Genomic DNA, 10,202 nt, shown 5'->3' with positions numbered 1-10,202 from the left:
GAATTCAGCACTAAGAAGGACTCGACACACATGACATGGATCACCACCCAAAGATCAATCAATTGTGATATAAATGTCAGTCCTACAGGAGGTCGGTCGCGACCCGAATAGCTCAGAGGTAACGTCTCTGACTGTGAAGCTGAGTGACACGGGATCGAATCCGCCAGGGAGCATCAGTTCCCTCAAGATTACAGAAGCACCTTGCTGACGAGTGCCAAGTAGCACGAAACCCGGGTGCAGGGTTTCCTGTTGGCCACCTCCAACCACCATCTTACCTCAGTACATTTATATATATATATAAATTAAGTCCAAAGAATAATCTATGAATTTTCTGTCAGGGGTTTTGTGATGCGTACTGCCGATGTCGTTAGATATACGTAGTATGTACCATCAATCGAAATTGAAATATCTGGCAGGAGAAGGTTAAGAAGATCGAAGAAAAAAAATGAAAACGGAGAGTGGTTTCTATGGAAACAAAGGTATAACAAAGTCTAATACAGTTGATAAATATTGTGCAAATGTAGTATTAACTGTATGGTTCTTAGGTATTACCAAGTTATTCTTTAATGTTGTATTCAAATACATTTGATTGTTCCCGCCTGTGTTCTCTTTCACTATAGTTTCAGTCTTGCTAATGATTTATTGACTGCTGAGATGCCATTTGTCGAATTTCATGAATTTGATGGCATTCGATGTTAAATTGAACCACGAACCGATATCAGTTGAAAACGTCTCTAAGTGAGTTCGAAATACATATTGGAATCTGATAACCTCTATGAATAAACTTATTCAAATATCATTGAATTGAGGTTTTCGGTTAACACTTGTGATGGGATATTATTTCTTGTTCAGTTTGATTACACCTATATCCTTTGAATTATCGTGGCAACATTTTCAAATCATTCCAACAACTTAATCACTGGTTATTTTCAGACATTCAAATCAGTTAAGATAATAAATGTCCCTCAAGAATGCATCACGGATAGTAGCTAGCAGTGGAATCCAGGACGTGGGTTTCGTTCTATTTGAGACTCGTCAGCTGAATATACCTTCATCTCCGAGTTTATGTTCACTCTGGGACTCGAACTCAGTAACTTTAGCTTCAAACGCCATCGCGTTATTCACTCAGCTTATAAAGCTTGTGAAACAAAACATTATCGAGGCAATACGCACAGTATGTACATATGCCAATAAGTGACTGATCAATTGCAGTCCTAAACATCAATGGAAAGATTCAAACAAACAATAGAAAGTGAATTCGAATAGTTGATTAGTTTACACATTATGTAAATAAGGATAGAAAAGTTTCCATAACGTTTATACTAAAGTCATAGTATTGATATTTATAATAATTAAAAACTTTAATTAACTAACCTATTGAGTTGCATTAAGTTATTGCATTTTAATTGTATTAAAATATATACCGCTTCATTAAAATGTACATCAAATGAAAGTGATAAGCCTCTTTAATAAGAAAAATATGATTAACAAATATTTTCTAGTATCAGTCGGTCAGGTACAACGTAGGGCCAGGCACATATATATGCATCGGTCCAAGCTGCCATACCTCATTAACACAACAAGATGAACACCAAATTCATAGAAGTAGGTAATTTAGTGGTGGTAGTATGTAAAAAAAAGATTGTATAGAAGAATATAGTACATGAAAAAAGACAGATATGAAGCAATTTTAATTTCACAGTTGAAGGGAAGATAAAGAGTGTATACACCTACGCCTTGTGATCAATTCTGAGCCATCTCACCTAGAGTCTCCAACCATTGGTTACGATCGTCACGTGGATCCCGACCAAGTAATCTGCATCTACCAACGTGGTTCAGACTAGAGGTTAGTGACTTCAAGGACTAATGCCACATTTTGGTTTGGCTGCTCCTAGCTCTCTTCCAATCGTCTCCAACATTCGTCAGTACTGCGCGTCATCGTAATCATTATTCAGACATAAGTAAATCTATTTTCATCTTTCTATTTTCACTCTTTTATATTTTAAACTACATCACAATATGTTTGTTTATTAAATATCATTATATCTGTATGTGTATGCTCATTACTTACGAAATAATAAAGAATGTAAATCTCTCATACTAATAGCAAAAAGTTTATTTATATAACGAAAATTGAAATATGATACGTTATGACTTAATGATGAAATGATAGTGTGGTATGGGTTGTTTACATCCACTTAAGTAGTATATGGTGATGGTCAGGCATAGAATGTATTTCAGTAGAAGATCGATAAGGAAAGAACCAGAATGGAACGCTATTGGTATGAAAATGCATAAATAATGAAATGAGAGGAGATGGACTGATATTTGCAGAAGGAACAGTCAAGATTGAGGCAATTGTTTGTTATTTTGCAAATTAACTGTTTACTGTATAGTTGTGAGATAGACTATAATTTCCGTGTCTTCTTGTTCACTGCAATAGTAAAGTCAATTTGTATGTTATTCAAAAAGATTTATTGTTTAGCTTTATAGCTACTCTTTAAAAATTGTACATAGTTATAATACAAACTTAGAGTGATGAACGTTTTCAGTGACTTTTTAACGGTAAAAAATGAGTTCCCAGTCAAAAAAATTGTAACTTCTTATGAGGTTTCACGTTTTACACTATATACTAATAACACCCAGATAACCATTAAGATCCAAGAAGTACTGAATAAGTGTTTTGTCTTCTTTTGAGACTACTTTGAAGTATGCATCCACGATAATGTTGTTGCTGAGAGGTCCCATGTTATTAATGTTACACCTCTCTTGTGCTTTATAGTTCTCATTAATTATTAATATACAGCCAGAGTGTTATGGAAACCAAAAACTTTAACTGTCTCTACGAAAACTTCCATACGGAAAACACAGAACATCACAATCTACTACATGTTTGTGTTTGACCTACTTTTAGAATTTTCATCAATACACACTTAGATCCGTTCTCAGGATGGAACATTCGATAATTAAACCACATGTTAATCGTTTATTGATTGGAAAATGTTTTAAATCATTTCACTTTAACTGAGTTCATTCACATTGTTATTTTTTAATCTCAAGTTATTTAAAATATGTGGTGGTTAAGCTATGAAAACCTTGTTAACTTACTAAATCAATTCAGACGTTTTTCAAGTTGACCTCACTAAAGTTAACACTTTCAGGAGGAATACATCTTTTTGAATACTATGAATAAAACTGTTTAATGAGTAAACTGCGATTGTTTAATTAAATGTTCCTTAAATTTTTATATATAGTTGAAATCATGAGTCAATTGAAGATAGACCACCATGGAAAACCTAGAAGCACTGGAAGGCCGTTTCGTCCTATTGTGAGACTTTTCAGTAGTGTGTATCCACTATCCCGCCTCGCGAGATTCGAACTCAGAACCTACCAGTCTCTCTCCAGAGCACTTAACCGATAGACCATTGAGCCAGTGTCCATGATGCTGAGGAGTCCCACAATAGGACGAAACGGCCGTCCAGTGCTTTCAGGTTTTTCCTAGTGGTCTAGCTTCCATTGACTCACGTTTTCAACTATTTTTTTTGGTGTTATTTAGTTTGTAAAGAGTAAAAATATGCCTAGTAACAAATAATCGTTCTATTCAGAATGTTGAATTAATTATAAATTCAATTTAATAAAAGTCAAATTGATGAAAAATAATTTTTGAAATCTACATCAAGTGTTTTTCTTTTTTAAATGTTCTTTATTCTCTTGACTAAAATCGATTATCTCTATGAAACAAATTTGAAGTGTTTATAGACCAAGCATTCAATCATATTTACATAGATATTACATATATTGATGCATATATATAGGAAGGGGGGAGAATAGAATGAACAAATCTTTATCAACTAAGATGTTACTGAACAAAACAGAAATGGTGTTTGATAATGTAGTTGCTATGCCAAAATATACATAATTGGAATGACAGTTTTAAACTCATTAAAAGAATATTGGAAAAGTTGTTATAGTGAATTGTACCTTTGGGGTTTTGTTGTTGTTGTTGTTGAAATTGTGAACATAATTTAGAATACATGGTTATAACATATAAGTGAAATTATAAGTGTTTTGTATTTATGCTAGAAAATATATACTTAAACAAGAATAAAATCAGCTTAATTTATATATTGTGATGTGGACTACTTATATCCACACAAGTAGTATAAAACGATAATCGGGGATTAAATGTATTTCAGTAGAAGATCGATAAGGGGAGAACGGGAACGGAACGCAATTGATATGAAAATGCATGTACAATAATAATAGAAAACTATGGATCGATATTTGTAAAAGGAATGGTCAAGATTGAGACACTTGATTGATAGTTTGCATATTAACTGTTCACTGTATGGTTGACAGATTTCTTACTTACTTACTTACTTACGCCTGTTACCCCTCGTCGAGGAGCATAGGCCTCTCACCAGCATTCGCCATCCAACTCTGTCCTGAGCCTTCCTTTCCAGTTCTTTCCAGTTGTTATTCATCCTTTACATATCTGCTTCTATTTCCCGGCGTAATGTGTTTTTTGGCCTTCCTCTCTTCCGCTTCCCTTCCGGATTCCAAGTTAGGGATTGAGTCGTGATGCACATTGGTGATTTCCTTAATGTATGTCCTATCCACTTCCGACGTGTTTTCCTAATTTCCTCTTCAGCTGGAAGCTGGTTCGTCCTTTCCCATGTCAGATTTCTTTGAGATAGTATGTAATTTTCTTGTCAAATACATTCGATTGTTCCCACTCACATTTTTGTTCATTACAATGCCAGGGTCAAACTGTGATTCACAATGGATGTGTAAATTGGCCTTTCCAGAAGCTATTGAAGATACCAGCAGTATTGTGGCTTGACAAAACTTTACCAGTAACACATTCTATAATCGAATCGCGCCCACCCAGTTAAATCAAAAGTCAGAAGCGAGGAGGTTGGAAGATATATTTGATGAATTATCAATATATCGAAAAGTGACTGATCTAATCTGGCTAATAATCGTAGTAGATGCTTCGCATGCCGTTCTGAAACGTGATCTGGTACGGATGTATGACCGAGCGCCTTCAGCTAAATGAGTCCACTAAAACTAATGTTGTCAGTATCCAATGTCGAACACTTACAGAGATGTTGGTTTTGGAGATTTATTTACAGCTACACTATTATAAGATAATTCGCCTACCATATCAATCGACACTACAGCTTAAATCTTTATGTTCACATTATACTCAAAGGGCAATTACAAATACACATTTCTACCTTTTTAGACTTAAAAGTACATATGCTTTGTTTTTTATAAAACAATGAAATTGAGTGTTACATTGTGTTAAGATATTTGACATTGAATACATGTTTGTTCTAGACAAAAAAAGGTTTCTTCTTCTCTTTGTTTTATTGTTTAATATTTGATCTTGAATTATATGACTTGAAAGAATGTTTAATCATTAGATTCAAGTAATTCCCTATTAGTTAACTTAATAAGATTTATTATTCTATTCATACATTTTGATTGAAGCTTATTTTTATAAAACAATAATGGTAAACCAAGAATAATTGGGTACAAACATAATGATTCCCTAAATGTTCCATTGTTCTGTTCATATTGTTCGATTGAATTAATATTCTCACCTTATATCTTGTCTAATAACCCAGATTATTTTCTTTATTCTAAGTTTATTGTGATTTTTTTCTAATAATATTATTGCATCGGAAGTTAAATAGAACAAAGAGTTTTCAAATGAATTATATAATTGTAAAACTCAAAATGCGATCATAATTTAATAGACAGCTAATAAATTGTGATAAGATGGTGGTTCAAGGTAGTCAATAACAAACCGTGAACCTAAGTTTTGTGCTACTACTTCTCATTCATCAGAAAGATATATCTGTAGTCTTGAGAAAACTGATACTCTCTGACGAATTCGATCTCGTTTCAAACAGCTTCATAGTTATAAACATTATCACTGAGCTATACGGGCAGCCACTGACCTCCTGTAGGACTGAGATATATTTACAATTGATTGATCACTGGGTGATGATCAAAGACAAGGTCAATGTTTCACCAAAAACCTAGACAGCACATAAGCGATTGTGTCACATCCCATTGTGTATACCAATTTACATGTATGTGCGGAAACACGTACATAGGGAGGAGCAATCGTGATTTGCAAATAAGGGTGGCGGAACACATACCTAAATGGCTACAGAACCAAATGAATTCGAATGGTCAAATAAGATCACAGGATAGACAAACATCTTCCTCTATTGCGAAACATTTAGTTGAAACTGGTCATAAGGTTGACATCAAATCAGCATTTGTAGTGTTGTACAAAAGCCTTCAAGGACGTATACTAAGGTTTATTGAAGCCTCGGCTATACGGAAATTGAAACCCCCTTTATGTGTTCAAAAACAATTTGTTCTTACCCTTAACCTACCCTGGTAATGCTTATTTATTATCCAGAGTAGTCATCACATTGTTTTTGTGTACTTTATTTATTTTCTTACCTTAACCTGTCTAGTTGACCTTTTAATTTTCATATAAAAATGTCTTAACAAGTATATGTGTGATCAGATTGTTCGAAATGTATTGCGCTAATATATCACATAATTCTGATAAACTTCGTCTTCTCATTGCATTATCGAAAGATGATCAATGTCATTTATGTCGGGTCATTCATAGTGCAGATCGAATCCGATCGATCAACCACCATCTTATCTCAACATAGTGCATGTAATGTCGAGTCACCTAGACTAGTGACCACACTGCAACTTTGTCGGTAGGATTTGATCTTCACTAAGAAAGACCTGACATACATAACATTGATCACCACCTAGTAGTCAATCGATTGTAAATGGTAATGAGTTTTATTAGTGGAAATACCTATAGAGGGAATCAACTTTTTAATGTAAATAAATCACCTAGATATAATATAATTGACCAATGATATACTATACACTTCGATGTTATATTTTGACATAGTGTTAGGATATTCACAGGAATATCCCAAAAATTATCTCGAATGTAAAGTGGTATGTTTTCAGACTCTTCACATAATTCGCATGTTATTTCCTATTGGCCATTATTTACAGTTGTCCCAACTATGACTTTCACGTGTCGTTTTCCTATTGGTCAGTTTTGAGTTGTCCTAATTATAACCTTTAAGTGTCCTTCCTTTCCATTGGTTACTGTTAATAGTCATCTTAACTGTATAAATATGCCTTGTCTGTAAATTATTTTTGACCTGCTTCTGACCCCATAAACAATTCTTATTTAACGGCTGTGTTCTGATTTACTGGAGGTTGGGGAACAGTATTAGGGTCGTACTAGGCTATCTGAATTTGGTCAATCGGTAGAAATTCGTGTAGTCCTATCGCAATACGCAATATTTAGCAACGCAATAATTTAGCGACGTAACACGTAGTTACCCGTTTTTTTTGTAAAGATTTTAGAGTCATTTATTTTTTTATTTTAGTGAAAACAACTCTCATTCCGTATAAAATAGTCAAATCTGTCTCAGTATGTATTATGGATTGTTCAAGGTCCAATCTGTTGCAGGTATACTGTTGTACTAAAATAGAAATAATATAAATATCCCATCAATGTATAATATTTTATTTAGGTCAGCTAAAATATGTATTGAATAGAGAGGCGAATTATATTGAGATCTGCTGGAATACCCAACAATATGCACACTCCATTTTCAATATAAAAAAAGAGATTCCATAAAGTTGCATTTGATAGTGAGTGAATAAGATAACTAATTTCACTGTCCAGTATTCAAAGGCTTAATTCGTTTTACCTGATCATCTGTATTTTAGCAACACATAGATGATATTTGTTCTAATGTCTTATAGATTTAATTATCAGAAGGAGTTTTGTGGAGATTTAGTATTTTTCATAGTTGAAAGCGTGAGTAAATTGATGCTAGACAAACATGGAAAACCTGGAATCACTGGACGGCCGTTTCGTTCTATTATGGGACTCCTCAGCAGTGCGCATCCGCGAACACGCTCTCGCGAGATTCGAACCCAGGACCTACCAGTCTCGAGCCGAAGCCCTTAACCGATAGACCACTAAGCTGGCATCCAACGGTGTTAATGACTAACTTCAACTGATTCACGATCTTATAGATTTGACAAGTTTTGATAACCTCTACATCTGAAAGGATTTTGAGTAGTGAAATCTTTCTAAGTATTGATATTTATGTATCAGAATGCTGAATAGTAGTAAAAAACAATGTTCGTTAGACAAGGTAAAGCCACGTTTAAGCCTTTTCTTTCGATTAACCCAACACTCATACCATTCCACAAGAGATAAATATTCTAACAATCTCAAAGCGTAAACTACTCTAAAACTCGACAGTGGTTCTTAAATCCTGAATAATTATGAAAAGAGTCATTTTGGAACGAATGTTCTCCCAAATTGAACGATATGAAATATGAATAACTTGATTATACTTACTTAATTACTTACTTACTTACTTACTTACTTGCTTACTTACTTACTTACTTACTTACTTGCTTACTTACTTACTTACTTACTCACTTACTTACTTACTTGCTTACTTACTTACTTACTTACTTGCTTACTTACTTACTTACTTACTTGCTTACTTACTTACTTACTTACTTGCTTGCTTACTTACTTACTTACTTACTTACTTACGCCTGTTACCCCTCGTCGAGGAGCATAGGCCTCTCACCAGCATTCGCCATCCAACTCTGTCCTGAGCCTTCCTTTCCAGTTCTTTCCAGTTGCTATTCAGCCTTTTCATATCTGCTTCTATTTCCCGGCGTAGTGAGTTCTTTGACCTTCCTCTCTTCCGCTTCCCTTCCGGATTCCAAGTTAGGGATTGAGTCGTGATGCACATTGGTGATTTCCTCAACGTATGTCCCATCCACTTCCAACGTCTTTCCCTAATTTCCTCTTCAGATGGAAGCTGGTTTGTCCTCTCCCATAAAACGTTGTTTCTGATAGTATCCGGCCAATGAATGTTGAGTATTTTGCGTAAACAATTGTTTATAAATACTTGTACCTTCCTGATGATGGCCGTAGTAGTTCTCCACGTTTCAGCTCCATACAGTAGGACTGTCTTGACGTTCGTATTGAAGATTCTGACCTTGGAATTGGTTGAGAGTTGTTTTGAGTTCCATATGTTCTTCAATTATAGAAATGCTATCCTTGCTTTGCCAATCCTCGCCTTTACATCTGCATCCGATCCTCTTTGTTTATCAACGATGCTTCCCAGTTACGTGAATAATTCTACATCTTCCAGAGTTTCTCCATCAAGTGTGATTGGGTTGGTGTTCTCCGTGTTGCATTTGAGAATCTTGCTTTTTCCTTTGTGAATGTGGAGGCCTATCGATGCGGAGGCTGCTGCTACATTTGCTGTCTTCATCTGCATTTGTTCGTGTGTATGAGAGAGGAGGGCTAGGTCATCTGTGAAGTCCAAATCAACTAATTGATTCTGAGCTGTCCATTGTATTCCGTATTTCCCGTCAGATGTCGAAGTCTTCATAATCCAGTCAATCACTAGAAGGAAGAGGAATGGAGAGAGTAGACAGCCTTGTCTGACTCCGGTCCTTACTGAAAATGCATCTGTCAGCTGTCCTCCATGCATGACTTTACACTGTAGTCCATCGTATGAGTTTTGGATAATGTTGAAAATCTCCTCCGGAACTGCAGTGTCGAAGAAGTTTCCATAATGTTTTCCTGTCCACGCTGTCAAACGCCTTCTCATAGTCAATGAAGTAGATGTATAGTGATGAGTTCCACTCAACTGATTGTCACACGATGATCCGTAGTGTCGCAATCTGGTCTGTGCACGACCTATCCTCATGGAATCCAGCCTGATGATCTCGAAGTTGGACGTCTACTACGTCTTTCATCCGATTCAGCAGCACTCTGTTGAAAACTTTTCCTGGTACTGATAGCAAACTGATGCCTCTGTAGTTCTCACATTTGCTCAGATCTCCCTTCTTTGGTATCTTGATGAGGTATCCTTCTTTCCAGTCCGTTAGCACTTGTTCCTCTTCCCAAATCTTCTTGAATAGAAGGTGAAGCATGTTTGCAGTTACTTCAATGTCTGACTTCAATGCCTCAGCTGGTATATTGTCAGGTCCTGCCGCCTTCCCACTTTCGATTTGTCTGATGGCCATCTTGACTTCGATCGTTGGTGGAGTGACATCTATAGGAAGGTGAGTGTGGGCTGCTTCGATGT

Source organism: Schistosoma mansoni, chromosome 3 (assembly GCF_000237925.1).
Source record: "Schistosoma mansoni strain Puerto Rico chromosome 3, complete genome".
Taxonomy (NCBI): domain Eukaryota; kingdom Metazoa; phylum Platyhelminthes; class Trematoda; order Strigeidida; family Schistosomatidae; genus Schistosoma; species Schistosoma mansoni.
Note: the sequence above shows the minus strand (reverse complement) of the source record.